This window comes from Nycticebus coucang, chromosome 23 (assembly GCF_027406575.1).
Source record: "Nycticebus coucang isolate mNycCou1 chromosome 23, mNycCou1.pri, whole genome shotgun sequence".
Classification (NCBI taxonomy): Eukaryota; Metazoa; Chordata; class Mammalia; order Primates; family Lorisidae; genus Nycticebus; species Nycticebus coucang.
This window is the reverse complement of record NC_069802.1, coordinates 32,791,021-32,809,781: the sequence shown is the minus strand read 5'-3', so window position 1 is coordinate 32,809,781 and position 18,761 is coordinate 32,791,021. Positions and strand designations below refer to the sequence as shown.

The window sequence follows — 18,761 nt, the reverse complement described above, 5'->3', positions numbered from 1 at the left end:
TTGTTGCCCTGTGTAAAGTGCTGTAGCGTCATAGCTCACAGCGACCTCAAACTCTTGGGCTCAAGTGATCCTCTTGCCTCAGCCTCCTGAGTAGCCAAGATTACAGGTGCCCACCACAACTCCCAGCTATTTTTAGAGACAGGGTCTCGCTCTTGTTCCGGCTGGTCTCGAACGCCTAAGCTCATGTAATCCACCTGCCTCAGCTTCCCAGAGTGCTAGGATTACAGGCATGAGCCATCTCACTGATCTAGTCTTGATCTTCCAAAAATTTTTGTAAAAACATCAGCTAGAAGAAAAAAAAAAAAACATCAGCTAAATTGCTAGATCCTGCTTCAAGTGTACAAAGAGAAATAGATGATACAGCCTACCTTGTTGGCTGAAAATGCTTTTGTGGCAAGTTTGCCATAGTTCACAAAACTGATTACCATACTCCAGGGCGTCATTTTGCACACCGATACTGTTACTGCTCTCTAGAGTTACACTTGTAACGCCTAAGCATAAATACGAAAATTAGAAATATTTATATAGATATGGAATCAGTACTACCTATGTATAATGCTCATCCTTATTTTTCCCTCAAAAATTTAGGCAAAAAGTGCACATTATACATGGAGAAACATGGTAGCTGGGACTATAGTCTCATGACAGTGCACCCAGCTAATTTTTCCTTTTCTTTTTTTTAGAGATAGAATCTTGCTATCCTGTCCAGACTGGTCTTGAACTCCTTTTTTCTTTTCTTTCTTTCTTTCTTTTTATTTATTTATTTTGCCATTTTTGGCCGGAACTGGGCTTGAACCCGCCACCTCTGGCATATGGGGCCAGCACCCTACTCCTTTGAGCCACAGGCGCTGCCGTGGTCTTGAACTCTTGGCCTCCCAAAGTGCTGAGATTACAAATGTAAGCCATTGCAGCCAGCCCATAAATATTAAGAAGTGTCCCCATGCCTGGGAGATTCTTTCCATCAGATAAACTTGGGGAGCACTTGCAGAGCTTAGAAATGAACTCAGATTTAGAAATGAACTCAGTTGCCAATGCTCTCATTTTACAACTGGGGGAACCAAGGCCCAGACAAACTAAATGTCTCACTCACCAGTTTAGCAAGTTCAAGTTCAACAAAGAAATTAAAATCAAAAGTTTGATTTTAATAAGTTAAAATCAAAGATAAGTTTCCCTTATCTTCCTACTTATGAGCTATGTGATCTGGGACAAGCGTTCCACTCAACTCACCAAAGATTCAGGGCTGACTGTCTGATGATTCAGGATGGTCATGATGCTGTCAGATTTTTGAGATCTTGCACTTGGCTTAAGTGTTGATGATAAATAGGAGAGAAGCGACCTGCCCTTGACGATTTGAGCCCAAAGGGAAGGTAAGCAAAGAGCAGGGACTACCAATGTGAGCAATGTGACCGTGGCGGGGTGGGAGCCCTGCAGCTGTACTGAGCCCACTTGTCCAGGCCTGGCCTGTTGGGGCCAGGGGCAGCTTCTCTGAGAAAAAGATGGTTAAGGCCACGAAAGGAGACTAGGACTTAGCCAGGAGCAGATGAGCAGGAGAGCAGTGCAGGCATCCAAAGTGGGCAAAGACCAGTTAAGTATCAGAGAGACACAGACTCTGCAGGGAACCAGAGAGGAGTCCAGAAGGAAGTGGGACGGGTGGCTGCATCAGAGGGGTCGCCTCGGCACACATGTGCTCGTTAGAAGGTGAGGGAAGGCACCCAGATCTTGGAGGCATATCTGTGAACCTCAGAATCTTCACCCAAATGTAAGGGGTCCTCGTTTGCACCCGCTTTCTCTCTTGCCCACCTTTCTCTCTTCCAATTCTCTACCCAGTGGCCAGAGGGATGCTCTCAGAATGGAAACCAAATCTTGGCAGTTCTTTGCTCAACAACCTCATCCCTCACTCAGCACAATGTCCAAAGCGCTCAGCGTGGCCTGTGATAATCTGCTCACACCCACCCCTTTCTAACTGGACGCGGCCCCGCCAGCCTCCCTGCTGTCCCTCAACATGGAGCGCCCTTCCTCTCAGGATCTTTGTGCTCATCCTGCCCTGCCAGCCCAGCAGGTGCTGCCCTCTCCTCTAGGGCACTCACACCTGCCACCACAGATATTCAGTTGCCCAGTTCTTTCTTGACTGCTCCCCCACCAGAAGGCAAGGTCCGTGACACTGGGGTCTTGGGTCTGCTTGGATCTGCTGTTGTCTCCCCAGGGTCTGGCATAGAGCTGCCAGCCAATAATAGCTGTTGAGTCAATGGCCAAACCCTGCCCCTCTCTCACGCTTATCAAAGAGCGTGAAGAACAGAACTGCTGTCCCCCAGCACCGCGGTACAGTGCGTGCACAGTGAGCAGACTCCCTTGCTTCACTCTACCCCATCTCCCCCTTCCAGACTTCACCTTAGATGTTCTTCCCAGGGCACCATTAACCCTGGGCCCAAGTGACCCCACTAAACCCTTTGCTCTGTCCCCATCTGAGCTTGCCATTCACACCATCCCAGTGTCAGCGTCACTGTGTCCCCAGAGAAGAGATGGGGGTTCAAAGTGACATGCAGTGTAGCTGTGCAGCTGAGAAGGTGGCAGCTCTTGGTTCTAGTCACTGCCCTGTTTTTATGGGCCCCATGTGGTCAGGGCCTGGGTGTTGCATGTCGTCAATCGGACCCGTTTTCAGGACAAGAAATAAACAAAGCCCTTCCTTGAGCCTTGACTGATGCATTCTTCTCTGCTGACCCGTCACAAATGGACCGTGCTAACCTGGGTGCCCCTGGCAACATGGACTTGAATCGTGGGCAGAAAACCTGCTTATCCTCGCCCTTCCCACCGCGTGGCTTCCAGACTCCCAGAGATGGCCGAGCCCCGCAGTGGAGACACCCAGGCAAGCTTGTGGGAGAGCTTTCTCATCCTCCTCTCTCGCTTAGAGCTCCCCTGGCCTCAGATAATAAACACAGACACCCACAAGCTTCTGTGAGAAGACAGCATTGCAAACTGTCAAGGAGTCTTTCAAAATCATCTAGCTCACGGCCAGGTTCGGTGGCTCACGCCTGTAACCCCAAGCACCCTGGGAGGCTGAGGCAGGTGAACCACTTGAGCTCAGGAGTTTGAGATCAACCTGAGCAAGAGCCAGACACCATCTCTACTAAAAATAGAAAAACTAGCTGGGTGTGGTGGCAGGCCCAGCTCCTGGGAAGGCTGAGGCAAGAGGATTGCCCCAGGAGTTTGAGGTTGCTATGAGCTAAGATGACACCACGTGTCTACTGCCCAGGGTGACAGAGTGAGACTCTGTCTCTCTCTTTTTTTTTTTGGTTTTTTGTTTGTTTGTTTTTTGAGACAGAGTCTCTACCCTTGGTAGAATGCTCTGGCATCATAGCTCTACCCTTGGTAGAATGCTCTGGGCTGAAGTGATTCTCCTGTCTCAGCCTCCCGAGTGGCTGGGACTACAGGTACCCGACACAAAGCCCAGCTATTTTTAGAGACAGGGGTCTCACTCTGGCTCAGGTGGGTCTCGAACCTATGAACTCAGGCAATCCACCTGCCTCGGCCTCCCAAGTGTTGTGATTACAGGCATGAGCCACTGAGCCTGGCTGAGACTCTGTCTCTCTTTTTTTTTTTTTGTAGAGACAGAGTCTCACTTTGTGGCCTTCGGTAGAGTGCCGTGCCTTTACACAGCTCACGGCAACCTCCAACTCATGGGCTTAAGCGATTCTCTTGCCTCAGCCACCCAAGTAGCTGGGACAACAGGCGCCCGCCATAACGCCCAGCTATTTTTTGGTTGCAGTTCAGCCGGGGCTGGGTTTGAACCCGCCACCCTCGGTATATGGGGCCGGCGCCTTACCGACTGAGCCACAGGCGCCGCCCGAGACTCTGTCTCTTAAAAAAAAAAAAAAAAAGAAAGAAACAAAAAACCCTCGAAATTGTCTAGCTAGTTCAAAGGCTTTTATACGGAGGCTCCTGGATCACTAAGGAATTTGCACGTGGGCCCCGAATTTGTGTGCAGAGCAGGGATACACGTGCATTTTTGTGGACAGAGGGCCTGCTGCTTCACTCAGGTTATCAGAACCAACTTGTGTCAATGTCTAGATAAGAAGTGACTCACCCAAGGTCACAGGATCACTGGCAGCTCAGCCTCCACCTCTACATCTGCTGTAACCCACGACCTGTATCTGCGAGGTCATTGGTGCTGTTTAAAACAGATGAAGAACAGTAAGTAACAGCAAACCCAAGAACTATGAAAACTAAGCCTCGGAGGAGAAAAAGAAACAGAAATACAACATGGTAACCCCAATTACAGAAATCAACATGTTAACCACCCCCTATGGAGGTGAGGCAAAGGTCTCTTTCTTATCTCTTTTTCTTTTTAATTGTCTATGAAAATGCATTTAAAGTTCATTGAATGAGGTTGAGCACGGGGCTCACACCTGTCATCCCAGCACTTTGAGGTGGGAGGACCACTTGAGGTCAGGAGTTCAAGACCAGCCTGAGAAACATTGAGAGACCTCATCTCTACAAAAAATAGAAAAATCGGCCTGGTGTGTTGGCACATGCCTATAGTCCCAGCTGCTTGGGAGGCTGAGGCAGGATGATTATCTGAGCTCAGGCATTTGAGGTTGCTGTGAGCTATGATGATGCCACCGTACTCCAGCCTGGGGAACAAAATAAAACCCTACCTAAAAAAAAAAAAATCATTAAAAGAAAAAACAAAAAAACAAACCACTACAGTTTTGCATAAAAGTAGCAGCCCTTCTTTTAACAGATTTTTTGTGTTTTTTTGTGTTTTTTGTTTTTGTTTTTGTTTTTGAGAAAGAGCCTCAAGCTGTCGCCCTGGGTAGAGTGCTGTGGCATCGCAGCTCACAGCAACCTCCAACTCCTGGACTCAAGCGATTCTCCTGCCTCTGCCTCCCAAGTAGCTGGGATTACAGGCGCCCGCCAAAACACCCAGCTATTTTTTGGTTGCAGCCATCATTGTTGTTTGGCAGACCCGGACTGGATTTGAACCCGCCAGCTCAGGTGTATGTGGCTGGTGCTTAAGCCACAGGCGCCGAGCTAAATTTTTAGGTTTTTAAATGTGTTAGTGATGTTCAGGTTTATAGGTGATACATTTTGGAAACCAGCTTTTCTGGAAAAGAAGCATGAACATTTTAAAATGTATTGGTTTTCACTCTGGAAGCATTTAGTTGAAGAAGGGTTTAATGGATACGCTTTAAAGGACGATTTTCATGCTCTGCTATGTTCCATTAAGTGGCAGACTGCCTTCTTTGGAAAGATGCTTTTTTATGGGTAGTTTTGATGTGGCAAAGGTTTCGGTTCACTTGAGCTATTGTAAAGTGTTATTTCTTCAGGGCCAAGCTAAATTTGGCCTCACATCCCACTCCAGGACAATCCTCTATTTTTCTACTTTAAGCTTCAATGGAAGTTTTCAAAATACGAAATTACATAAACTGTTGCTTCAGCTGATGAGCACAAAGTTATAGCTGTTAAACTGAGCATATGTAAGATTTTCTAAAATAAATTTAGTTGGCATGCAAATACTTGCAATCAGCTGTTATTATTGCCATAAATACTTCTTTTGCCCTTTCAATTCTCAGAAAGCTAATCTTGGCCTCAAGGAAAATGTTAATTAAGTATCACCAATTTATGGGACCTCCATTGGGGCCAGTTGTTTTGATTCCTGGGAGCAGGTGTCTACATAGCTTAGCATCTCCTCACACACATCTCCTCACTATATAAAATCATTCTCACCCTTGTAGAAAAAGGACGGGCCGTTTTTGTTCGACTTTCGGCATGTAAAGTCAGGCTTATAAATCCACGCCTGTTTTATGTGTAGCTATGCTACCTTCTAGAATTCCATGTCAAGTGTATAAGGATGAAAAGAATTCGTTTTTGGTTTTTTTATTTTTTTGAGACAGTCTCATTCTGTCACCCTGGGTAGAGTGCCGTCACATCACAGCTCACAGCAATCTCAAACTTCTGGGCTCAAGCGACCCTCTTGCCTCAGCTTTCCAAGTAGCTGGGGACTACAGGCACCCACTACCCCACACAGCTAGTTTTTCTATTTTCAGTAGAGCTGGAGTCTTGTTCTTGCTTAGGCTGGTCTTGAGCTTCTGAGCTCAACGGATCCACCTGCCTTGGCCTCCCATAGTGCTAGGATTATAGGCGTGAGCCGCTGTTCAAGGCCTGGATAAAAAGAATTTAAATGAATATAAGCCATTTTGTCTTCAAGTCGTGGCTCTGCCTCTTACTACCTGTGTAACCCCGGGGCAGCTCATATAACTTTTCTGACCCACATTCATAAAACAGGGATGGGAATACAATCCCTGGAAATATGGTAAGATTTCTGTGAGAGTTTTTGGAAATAAAGTATATTATGGCTTATTGGCACACTGGGTAGCACAAGGCACACATTCAAATTAATTTTCTTTTCCCCACCTAATTCTCCAAGAATAATGTCAACATGATTCAATTAAGCAAACATGAATTGGATATTTGTTATGAGTAAAGTCCTAGAGACACCATCACTTCACTCATGCCTTTAAGAATCTGACCAACTTCCAGGGAGGGCAGAATTTTTGCTATGCCCTAATTATGTCAGATTAGAAAAACTACTTTAAATGAAGTATAAAGAAAGTGTTCCCAGAACCAAGGAAAAGGCCTATTAATGCCACCTGTATGATTTTTAAAAAAATGCTAAAGCATCTCAAGCTGGAGGCCCAGCACAGTGGCTCATGCCTATAATCCTAGCCCTCTGGGAAGCCAAGGCAGGAGGATCTCTTGAGCTCAGGAGTTCGAGACCAGCCTGTACAAGAGCCAGACCCCATCTTTACTAGAAACAGAAAAAAATAGCTGGGTCTTACGGTGGGTGTCTGTAGTCCCAGCTACTCCAGAGGCTGAAGCAAAAGAATCGCATGAGCCCAGGAGTTTGAGGTTGCTGTGAGCTAGGACACCAGGGCCTTCTACCAGAGGGACTGAGTGAGACACTGTCTCAAAAAGAAAAGGACAAAAAAAAAAAAGCATCTGAAGGCATTCCTTGAAAGAGAGTAAGTTCTGGCCCTGCCGAGGACCAAGGTGGTCCCCACTGAGAGTGAGTACAGGTCACTGTGAGAGGCAAGGAAGAGTGAACGTGCGTTGTCTCCAGAGATCATCTGGAGGGGCGGATCTGCGGAGAAAGAGCCAGCTGCCAGAGAGACAGGTGGGGACAGGGTGGTGGGAGGGCCAGGCACAAGTAGTGGTCGCTCCTGGATTTTGCCTCTGCCAAGTTCCCTGTCCTCGAAACCGAAGCCTGGGGATGCCCATAGACTCTGACTTGAGAACTTCAGGGGGCTCTTCGCTCACTCCACAAATACTCACTGAATCCCAGCTCTGTGTTAGGCACAGTCCAGGGCCCTTGGGAATCAACAGTGAGCAGGACCCAGTTCCTGCCTTCACGGTGCTTCCACTCTGCCAGGCAAACAGGTGACCACCAGGGAAACAAGCTCACTATAAAATATAATTTTAGGGAGTCAGTGCTGTGCCATGAAGGGAAGTGTGTGGGACAGGGGAGAGTTGTTCTTCTTCTTAGGTGTTCCTGAACAGAGACGTGAATGAAGCTAATACCTGAGGGAAGAAGGTTCCAGGGCCCTGATGCAGGGGCCCACTTCATGTGGGAGCCGCAGAGCGTCCTGGGAGAGACCCGTGCAGGGCTAGGAAGTGAGTGCAGAGAGGTTTTGAGGAGCAGACGGAGGTCTCCCACTTCTCAGCTCTGTGACCTGCTCTCCGATCCTGCCCACTGGAGGTTGTCCTGGAGTGTGAACCTGGGCTCTGCTGGATGCTTCTTTTGGCCCCCCACCTGCTGGCTTCTCTGCTTTCCCAGGGACCCTGGAGCAGATGAGCCTGCAGCACAGTCTTTGGGGATGCTGGTCGAGAGAGCTTCAGTGGTCAGGTGGCTATGCCTCCCTCACTGGGTCCTGACCTAAGTGCACATCGTGGTCCCCCAAGGTTGGCAGCAGGCAGGGAGATTCTCTCCCATTGGAGGGCCATGTGTGTCTTGACTCTGGACCCTGCTTTCCCTCAGGAGTCTCACTGGTGTCATCATATCCCCAGCACCTCGAGGCCTGCCTGTTCTTTATGCTCTGACTCACACCTGAGCACAGACCCTGCCCTCTGTTCGCCCCAACCCAGCTGAGGACAGGAGGCCTCAGGAAGCTGGACAGAAGGCCAGAACATAAACAAGAGTAACTGACAACTACCCACAGCTACTCTCAGAACCCTCAAGGCTGCCCACACTGTCCCCTGCCTGGTCAGCCTCCTCATGGGCAGTGGCCACCAGCCCATCACCATCACCAGCTGGCCCCTTTTGTCCCTACCCTTGGAACTCCTGGGGTCCAGGTCCAGGAGAAAGGAGCCCAGACAGGAAGGGGGCAGCTTCTCACCACTTGGAGCCACCTCCCAGGGACTTCCTGTCCCAGCATCCTCTGCTTCCTGCCTGATTGGTGCTGGGAACGGCCACTCTCTGGGGACATCCTGCCCAGCACCCTGGGGGCTTGGAGCCCCAGTTTGACCACAGCAGAGTGTCAGGGCACTGTCCTCTCCAGGTCATTACTGAGCTCACAGGGACTCCCTTGGGAATCCTAGACTTGGACTGTGCTGCCCTGAGCCACTTGTGGTGGGAACTCCCACCTGACCTGGCCTCTCAAAGATCACCCCTGCTCACCCGCCCCATTGAGAGTGACCATGGCAGTGCTGGTGCCACCCTGTACCCAGGCCACTGAGCCTTCACAGGGCACAGCTGGGGCTTTGGCTCCAGGGGCACGGTGGGCTCACTAAGGGTTTCCTGAAGACCCACTAGGCTTGGGCTGAGGAGGTGTTAAAGTCATGGGTCCAGAGCAGTTGTCCAAATTCAGACGGGACACTGAGGGAGTGGGGCCCTGGGGTGAACAGCGGGGAGTCAGGGACAGAGGGGATCTGCCACTTCACATAGACGCATACAGTGATGCTGGATACGGAAACGTGGCAGGCGAGACCCAAGAGCAGACTCTAATCTAGACGTGGAGTATGCGTTTAACTCTCACTTCCAAGATGAAGACGCTCAGAGAGGGGCCCGTCTGAGGCCGGGAGGTGGGGCTGCAAGGCGGGGCAGACTGGCTGACTCCGGCCTGGGAGTGTGGCTGCCTCACCATACTGCTCGTTCAGGGAAGAGGTCGGAAGCACGAGGAAGAGAAAATGAAGTCTAGAGAACTCACAGAGCCGGGGCTGGGAGACCTCTGGAGCACCTGATGTCCTCACGGCACCTGACCCTCATAGAGGGATCAGCAGTGTCATCAGAATGGGCACGAGAACCCCTCAATCTACACGAGTCGCTTCTAAAATGTCCCACAAATAAAGGCTCCCCCCGCTCCAGGAGAGGGACATTCATGAACACTTACGCATCCCTGATGTTCTAACTCCACGGCAGGCACCCTGCTATTGATTGGTGTCCCCTCACCCATATGTTGAAATTTAACTCTAGTACCTCAGAAGGTGACGTTATTTGGAGACAGTGTCTTTACAAAAGTAATTGTTTACGTTAAAATGACCTCATTACAGGGTACTCTCATCCAGTGCGACTGGGGTCCTTATAAAAAGGGGAAAGTTGGGCCCAGAGGAAGGCAATGTGGGGGGACATGGTAGAAAACAGCCACCTCTGAGCCAAGCAGAGACCTGGGACTCATTCACCCTCATGGCCTTGGGAGGCACCAACCTCGCCACAGGACAGTAAGTATCTGCTGTCTAAGCCGCTGGCCTGTGGTGCTTTGTCACAGCAGCTGTGACAAACTAACCCACACCCCACGGAGGAGGACTTGTTATCTGTTTTACAGATGAGGAAACTGAGGCTTGCAGAGGTTGGATGTCCCTTTAAGGCCCCTCGTTTCCAGCAGGAGGCAGAGGTCTTGTCTCAAAGACTTTTCTGCTGCGCCCAGCTGCTGCTCTCACGGCAGGAGGGGCTCAGGGACACTGTGGGGTCCCACACCTGGAAGGGATTGCACCCTCCCCTGTAAACAGAGAGGTCTGTCATCATGATTGCTCCCCAGCCTTCTGCGGTTAGATGGCGACACTGCCAACTATCTTTCCTGGTGCCCTCAAGGGACAGAGCACCTGCTGCTCTGAGGGGTGCCAGGACGGATTCCTGGCAGCCAAAGGCTGAGGGCGCAGCGTGTGCTCACTAAGGCTGCAGAGTTAACAGAAGCCTTGTCAGGCTGCAGCTCTCCAAGCCCACGGCGCTCAGCCTATGGAGGTAGACCAGACTGCTGCAGGGAACATTTGAAAGTGAAAATGTGCAGCTGTCCCCTTCCCACCTTCAGGGAGACAGGGCCTGGGCTTTTATGTCCCCCTTTCCTGCTAAGGAAACTGAAGTTCAAAGAGGCAAAGAAAACTGCCCAAAGTCTCCTGGCTGGTTTGCGGCAGAGCTGAGCATCAAACACAACCTGTCCTTGTCCTGCTATGGAATTCATCTGGAAACCATTACTGAGCACTAGCTGTTTGCACTAAGGAAGATGTGGGAGAATGAAAACATGAGCAGCCTTTCGGCGACGGTGGGGGTAGGCTCCCCTGAGCTCTCCTTTGGGGCTGCCTTACCAATTTGGGTTCCCAAAAGCATTAGAATCAGGAATCCCCAAGGCCACAAGGCGGGTCTGACGTGACCACAGTACCTTGCCGGCTGGCGTGGAACAGGCTTCTCCTGACTTCTCCTGGGAGGCCACAGAACAGGGAGAAAATTCCAGGTCATAAGATTGCTTTGGGGCTTCCAAGTTCTACCAGCCTGTTTCAATTTTGTTAATTCCATGAGATCAGCTTTCCAGTTTCGTGCTCAGAGAGACTTGAGGGGCAGCAGGTTTGAAAAATGGAGGAGGTTTTAGGGAGAAAATAATTGACCTTCAATGTTCGTGTCACAGTAAAACGGTATTGATAAAGTTCAGAAACAGGCCTGGCATTCATTCCACATCCTGCTGGGGCGCCAACCAGAAGGAAGACAGGACTCTGGGCTCTGGGGATACCAGGGAAGTGTAGGGTGGGGAAGAAGGACTTTACATCTAGAAAAGGCCTTCCTGGCTCGGCGCCTGTAGCACAGTGGTTCTGGCACCAGCCACATGCACCAAGTCTGTAGAGTTCGAACCAGCCTGGGCCAGCTAAACAGCAATGACAACTACAACCAAAAAAGAGCCAGGTGTTGTGGTGGGCACCTGTAGTCCCAGCTACTGGGAAGGCTGAGGCAAGAGAATCACTTAAGCCCAAGGGTTGGAGGTTGCTGTGAGCTGTAACTCTACCCAGGGCAACATAATAAGACTCTTTCTCAAAAAAAAAAAAAAAAAAAAAAAGGAAAGAAAGAAAAAAAGGAAAAGAAAGAAAAGGCCTTCCGGGATCCAGGGCCCTGGTGAATAATGCCTGCTCCACCTCAGGAGCTGTGGGGGGCCGCGCATCAGGGGGTGGCCTCTCCCTAGGATCAGACAAGGCTTCAGCTCTCAACTGAAGTTCTGCCCTCAAGGAAGAGAACAAAGAGAAGGTCTTTCCAGCTAATCTAGCAGTCGAACAGGAATTAGCCATGGATACAACCCTCTTAATTTTTAAAAACTTGAGGTTAAATTTACATAACAAAAAATTAATCATTTAGAAGGGAGCAATTCCATGGCATTAGCACAGTGCATTCTTCCTCCTCACAGATGCAGAGGACCTCGCCTGGTGTCCTAACCTCTCTGTGTCTCATTCCGTCCATGCACACGGAGATGTTAATAGTTCCCACTTTATGGGTTTCGCGGGAGGATAAAATTTGTAAAATTGTATTAGCCATAGTGTTGGTGCTTAGTGTAGTGCCCAGCAGCTATTGTCATGTTTTCTGCACAACTCAATGACATGGGGATTACTGTATCTGTAGAGGAAGATAACTGAGGGTCAGGGAGGTCACGTCATTTGCCAAAAGGCAAAAGATAAATACTTTTTCCTGAGTAGCTCTATGTGCTAAATCTTTTTGTTGGGCTCGTTTACAGAGAAGGAAACTGAGGCACTAAGAGGTTAAGCGTGATCAAGATCATGCAGCTAGTTACGGGCAGAGCTGGTGGTCACGGCAGGCTGTGTGTGCTCTGCGGCCCCGACCCATTGCCTCCTCCCAGTAGCAAGGCCCCTTCTCTGGGCGTTAGAGTCCCGTTGCCAGGGCCCCTCACCTCTGTGTGGTTCTCCTTCTGTCTTCCTGGGTTCCTGAGGCTTCTCTGTGCTTCTTCCCTGCCTCCTGCCTCTTGTCACCTCCTGGCTGAAACTGCAATGCTTATGCTGTGCCTCCAGGGACAAGTGCTGTGGAAACAGGCTCGTTGGTCCCGGCTTCTGTCCCCAGAGCCAGTGAGGTGCTGCTGGGAGGTTGCACAGGGGCTCAGGCCGTGGCTTCCAAGAGACCCCCATGGCTGCTGGCTCTGCAGGGGACACCCGGGCTGTCCTTTACAGACACCTTCTCATTCAAGCTTTCCAACTGTTTCCTGGGGAGAAGTATTAAGCCTCTGAAACTTGGGAGAAATGTCTCAGGGCCTGGTTAAGTCAGGAAGACACCGTCCCAACCAGGCTTCTCATCCAGAGGTGCCACCAGCTCACCGTGGGCGATATTTGATCCTGTTACCAAAACAATGTGCTGTTGAGCCTTCCCTGAGATTCCACAGGAGGTCACAAGGCTGCAGCCTTTTCCCAGGATGCTAATTAAAATCCCTCTGAGACCAAAACAGCATCATAAATAATTCAACTTGGAGAACCACAGGGACCCAGGTTCACACTGCTGCTCAGATCCCCCCAGAGCACGCTGGCTCCCGTGGTTCCTGGTCTTTCTGGCCAGCTCTCAGAGATGAGGATGCTTCTCAGTGGGCTGCTCCCCAATCTCTGGGCCCTAGAACTAGAGGCCCACACCTGCTGTGGGCCTAATAGCCCCTGGGACACAGGAATGTCCACTGGCTGAGCCCATCTGGGAGCAGGTGCCCTCTCTTCAGTGACATTTCAGAGCATCCTCCAGCTGGGGACTTGGCATTGCCTCAGGCAGGCCTTCCGCTTCCACAGGTAAACATTTCTGAGACCAGCCTCCTGTTGTCACTGCCTCTCCCAGCAGAGTCCCAGAACACTGCTGGCATTTCTCGTAAGTCCGCTACTATCCCAGTCCATATGCCCCAGGCCCTGCTGCCCCTCTCAGCTGAAACTGGTAGATGTTTACCTTTTTTAAAAATAAAGTCTGGAGATAAACTGCTCAGGACAGAATGATGAATCTATGGTCATTGTGGATGCTGCCTCATCCTATTATAACCCTAAGGTCACCACCCAATCCTGGAAGTCTCTTGAAGCTCCAGGACATATTTGTATTGGAGGTCATGCTATGGTCTGAATGTGAGTCCCCCACTACCCCAATCCATATGTTGAAATCCTAACCCCCAAGGTATTAAGAGGTGGAAACATAGGAGGTGATTAGGTCACGAGAATAGAACCACCATGAATGGCATTAGAATCTCTATATAGGAGACCTGAGGGAGTTTTTTGTGCCTTCCATCATGTGAGGACACAACTAGAAAGCATCTCTATAAACCAAAAAGTGGGCCACAAGGAGGACTCAGACCACAAGGAGGAATAACGGAAGAAGCAAAAGGGTGCACACTCCCATGCAATGAACCTTCCTGGAAGTTGCATGTCAGACTTTTGTTTGTATCACCATGATAGAGATTGCTGGTTGTCCACTAACACATGCTCTTTCTTTCCTTAAAAGTAGCACATCTCATCTTTAGTGAGGACATAACTGTGTGGAATAAAGATTGTCTCTCTAATAGCCAAGGTATCCAGTCAATAGAAAGGAGACAGAAATGTCATGTCCAACTTCTAGAAAGTGTCTTTAAATAAAGTGGTTATACCTCTTCCTCTCTCCTCCTCCTGCTGGTTGCAATGTAGAAATGATCACTAGAGCCGAGAAGACATTCTGGGCCATGGGTTGGAAACCATATATTGATGATGTGGAGCAAGAAGATAGAAGGAGCCTGGGCCCCTGACAATCACAGCTTGGCTCTACCAGCCCAGGTTTGTACCTGTGCAGACTGTTCTGTGAAAGGGATATAAACTTCTACCTTTATTATATTTTGACCATTGTTTTGCAATAGCTGAACTAATAACACAAATAATACACAGAGGGTTATCAAATTTTGGACAGTGAGTCTAAACAGGAAGTTTGGGGATGAAAGCAGAAGTCATGTGCTCTTTGGGTCATTTAACTGAATCACCAAGACAATCTTTATTCCGCATAGTTATGACCTCACTAAAGATGAAATGTGCTACTTTTAAGGAAAGAAAGAGCACGTGTTAGTGGACAACCAGCAATCTCTGTCATGGTGATACAAACAAAAGTCTGACATGCAACTTCCAGGAAGGTTCTTTGCAAGGAAGGGAGTGTGAACCCTTTTGCTTCTTCCGTTATCCCTCCTTGTGGTCTGAGACCATTTGAGACACTATAACAAAATGCTGTAACCTGGGTAGCTTATATAACAGAAATTTAATTCTCACCGTTCTGGACGCTGGGAGGTCCAAGATCAAGGCATTAGCAGATTTGATATCTGGTGAAGGCCCACTTTCTGGGGGCCTTTACATACTTTTCTACCTTGGACCTCCTATCCAGAGATTCTGATACACCAACCACCCGATTAGAAATATAGAAAAAAATATTACTAATGTGTGGTAATGTGGCAACAATATGGAGCTGGAAAAGAAGTTGACACTAGTTAAGCTAGAAAGCTGATGGTCATGGCAGAATCAGGAGGTTCAAAGGGGGAGGCAGGTGTGACCTTGATGATACTAGGTTTGCATCTGCAGAGACATCCATGTGGTGATGGCACAGCCAGTCAGAGCAGCCACTTTGAAAGCCTCTGCAGAGAAGTTCTCCTTGAAGGCTCAAGAGAAAACTGGCACATCTGGAGAGGAGAACAGGCACAAAAGGCAAATCTCTATGGTGGTAAATCCAGGTGTGAGGGGCAGGGTGAAGCCAGTGAAGGAGACAGGAAGCAACAGCTGGAGATATAGGAGCAAATCAGGACAGTTCAGGACGGATGAGACCCAGGGAGGAGCGTGGCTGGAGGGAAAGGGAGAGAGAAATGAAGCAGAAACACCGAGTGCTCACATTCATTCAAGGGGGACTGGCAGAGGCAGAGCAGCCCGTGCCCGCCGATGTGGTGTCCACTGAGGTATTACACGAGGAACAGACAGTAGTTTCCTTAAGTCTAGGTCAAAATGAATGAATAAAACAACAAAGACGCAGCTGTGAAAGTAACTTTGATGGATCAGATAATTTGCTAGTAAAACAAAGGTCATCACCAGCCGCTGCATTTGCTTGATGCTTGATACTTTCCAAGTAGGACAGGCTACATAATTTTCAGGGCCAAAGCAAGAGCAAAATGTGGGTGTCTTGTTCAAAAATTATGAAGAATTTCCAGAGGGTGACAACAAGGACGTTAAAACAAATACAAGGGACCCCGTGCAACTGCACCAGTAGTGCACCCACGAAGCCCACCTGCTTCCAAGCAGTTTTCTTCCACTTTTTAATTTCAGAGGTGGAATTTTAGAGATGGCTGCATCCTCCTGAGTCATTTGGAGTGGATATTGCTTTTGGTGGCTCAGCATCAGGACACCCTTCCTATGGGATGGAGGGATTCCCCATTGCATAGGTCCAGGTGGGAGCTAGGGTTCCCTCTACCATGCAAACTTGCTCTCAGTCCTCAGGTCACCAGGGAGCAGGCATTGGCTTCAAGATCAGCCACTCAGATGCTCCCTCCCAGGATTTTGAGTCTGGAGGGAGGGGTGCACAGATGCAGAGCCATGGAGACATTCACTGCGGCAGTGGCATAATCTAGAGGCTGGGGCAGAGGTGAGGTTGGCCAGGAACAGCAGTGTCGGTGGGAGGCACCCAGGCATGGTCCCAGCCCATCCTTCCCCAGGGTCTTCTCCTCCATTTCCTGCTACTCAGCCTTCCTGGACTTACACCCCTCCTCCAAGTGCAAGTTTGAGGGGGGGGTCCCTAAAACCATCTTCAGTTTCAATAATTCACTGGAAGGATCAGAGAACTTAGCAAAGCTGTCATGTGTGCAATGATAATTTATAACAGTAAAAGTACATAGATGGAAATCTGCTGATTTGGCACTTAGAACAGGGTCCAGGCATGAGCTTGATTGAGAGGTTGTCCTCTCCCAGTAGAATTAGGAGGTCCGTAGTTACTTCTCCCAACAATAACGCGGTGTCCAGAGTTTTTACTGGGAGTCAGCCATGCAGACACAGCTGGATACCCACATGCATGACACTTATATTCGGTGGGTTCAGAGGTTGAGCTGATACTGCATGGCCCAAGTTCCCACGGCAAATCGCAATGTTGGCGTAGACTGACATAGCCCAAGGCCCCCAAATAAACAAAGCTGCTCCAATCAGACAGAACATTCTGAGGGTTCAGTGGTTACCCTCCAGGAGTGAGGGCAGAGGTCACACTTTCTTTGGGCAAGGCTAATCCTTCCCTGCACACCAAGCCCCCTTCTCTAGCTGTCCCATCCAATCCTCTGGGTTCCCCAAACCCTTTCTCGGGAAGCCATTTCAAAGTGTGAGGCGGTGGCCTGCACCCTCTGGATACTTCCTGAGATGGGCACAACAGATACTTAATTTTTTTATTTTCCTAGTGAGTCAGCTGAGGCCAAGAGAGATCTAGGGACCTCCCCTAAAACACACAGGTTGTTCTAATGCTCACATGTCCTGGTTTCTAACCCAGTTTTGGCTCTGCCCAGTTTCCAGGGACATAATTGTTCCAACAGGCCTGCACTTGCCCAGGAAGAATTAGTTACTGGCAAGTTTAGAGGATTAAGGTCAGCTGAACTTCATCTGAAATATCTGGAGATTTGAATTTTTTTTAAACCCACATGAACCTGTGGAAATTAACCCAGGGTTGGCTGTTCAACAGTATTCTAAGGAGAATATAGATGGAGTTTGGGTGGATAAATAGGGCTTCCCCCCCCCAAAAAAAATAGATTTGGCCAGATGTCCTAGGAAACGTGACAAAACCAGGGGTCATCCCTAGATCCATGGAGTGGAAAACAAGGCTTTATCACTGATTGGTGACATTCCTAAGTAGCTGTCCCCCACCCTGACCTAGAAGTAAAAAGTCCTTTGTGATGGGCAATGCTTTTCTCCAAGCCAGGGGACAACTCGCCCCCAGCCCTACTGCCAGCTGGTCTCATCTGCTACCGGGAGCCCTGGGAGAGAGATGATCTCTACGGTAACCAGGCGGCCTCAAGGGCTGGGCAGGCATAGACACACAGCAGCTGCCACTGCTGGGCATGCAGCCTGTGCCCTGCTCTGAAGGGATCCCGGAGCCCCCTGCCAGCTGAGGCCTCCGACCTGGAGCATGCAAGCTCTGCCAGGAGAGCACTGCTTTGAAAGAGCCCCTTGGTCTCTGTGGCATTTGGGGGCTCTAGGCGGAGACATCTCTTCTAACTGGAGAGAACCGGGCCAGGGGCAGGAACTGACATTTGATAGCAGAGCTGGGACTTCAACTCAGTGGTCCTGACGTCAATTCGAGAGCTCTCTCCCCGAGAGGGACCTCTTGATGCCGTGGCCTCTCTAGGGTCCCATGAAGAGGGGCTGAATCCTGCAGCAGGAGACGGTGCAGAAATCCCTCCCCACTCATCCAGAAAACGTTTACTGAATGTCCAGTGTTTCCATCTGCTGTGGGACGATATGACAAACACTCTAAAGTTGGTGGTTTAAAACGACAGATATTTATTCTTACACAGTTCTGGAGCCCAGAAGTGCAAAGCCAGTGTGTTGACGGTGCGGTGCTTGGGGAGGACACTTCCTTGCCTCTTCTGGTGGCTGGTTTGGGCCCTGGGATGTCTATGAAATAGAAATTAACAAGAGGCTGAACAGGAGTCAGCAAGGTTGTGTGGGGCTTGTGCTCAAGCACAAGAGAAACAGCACAAAGCAAAGGGTCCTCAGGGAGCCTCCTGAGCAGAGCCCGGGTGAGTTTCTTTAGCTCAGCGAGGTGGAGAGTTCTTTGGCCCCGTAGGGTTAGTTACCGCCTCCTCAGGCATCACGTGTCTCATTCACATGTTAAGTCTCCACACTTGGAAGTGATTTTCAGCATTAAAACAAGATCAGAATTAGGACAAAGTCAGAGTAAGATCAGTATTGGGGGTCTATTCTGGACCTGAACAGGGCTGGTTTCTATGCAGCCAAGTGTCAGCTTGCACGGGTGTCTCACTTCAGTGGTCTTGACAAACATCACTCCCAGTACAGACTGTGTAGCCCTTACCTTACATGGGGATGAGCTGAATTCTGGCAGTTAAGAAACTACAGGTGTTCATTTAGCTCTCTGCAGCTAAATGAGTCGGGCTAGGCTGGCGTCCATGGTCAGGGGTGAGGGGCGAGTGCAGTCCTATTCTGCCTCTGTCTTCACCGAGGGGCCTTCCCTGTGTCCCCTTCTCTTCTCTGGTAAGGACACTTGCCATTGGATTCAGGGCCCATCTTAATCCAGGAAGATCCTTCAAAGATCCTTTTCCCAAGAAGGTCAGACACATGAGTTTTGATGGCCTTGCATTTGGAGGGAGAGGCATTATCCAACCTACTTTACTGACCATGAGCCAGGCTTTGCCTCCAGCCCAGATGCAGCAGGAAATTGCATCCGCAGTTTGGGGCTTAGCGCTCTTTCTTCTTCTTCTTTTTTTTTTTGCAGTTTTGGCCGGGATTGAACCCACCACTCCTGTTATATGGGGCCGGTGCCCTACTCCTTGAGC

The 18,761-nt window shown here is 49.5% G+C and overlaps 1 protein-coding gene across 1 annotated transcript in view; it reads right to left on the bottom strand.

Moving 5' to 3' along the window:
• Positions 1–12,222, bottom strand: part of PROM1 (prominin 1) — a 116,609-nt gene extending 104,387 nt beyond the window's left edge. The window contains exons 1-2 of the mRNA XM_053578081.1: positions 12,153–12,222; positions 4,082–4,165 (exon numbers count right to left, since the gene is read on the bottom strand). The gene's annotated coding sequence lies outside the window, so the exon portion shown is untranslated. The remainder of the gene's footprint in view (positions 1–4,081; positions 4,166–12,152) is intronic.
• Positions 12,223–18,761: the final 6,539 nt, after the last annotated feature.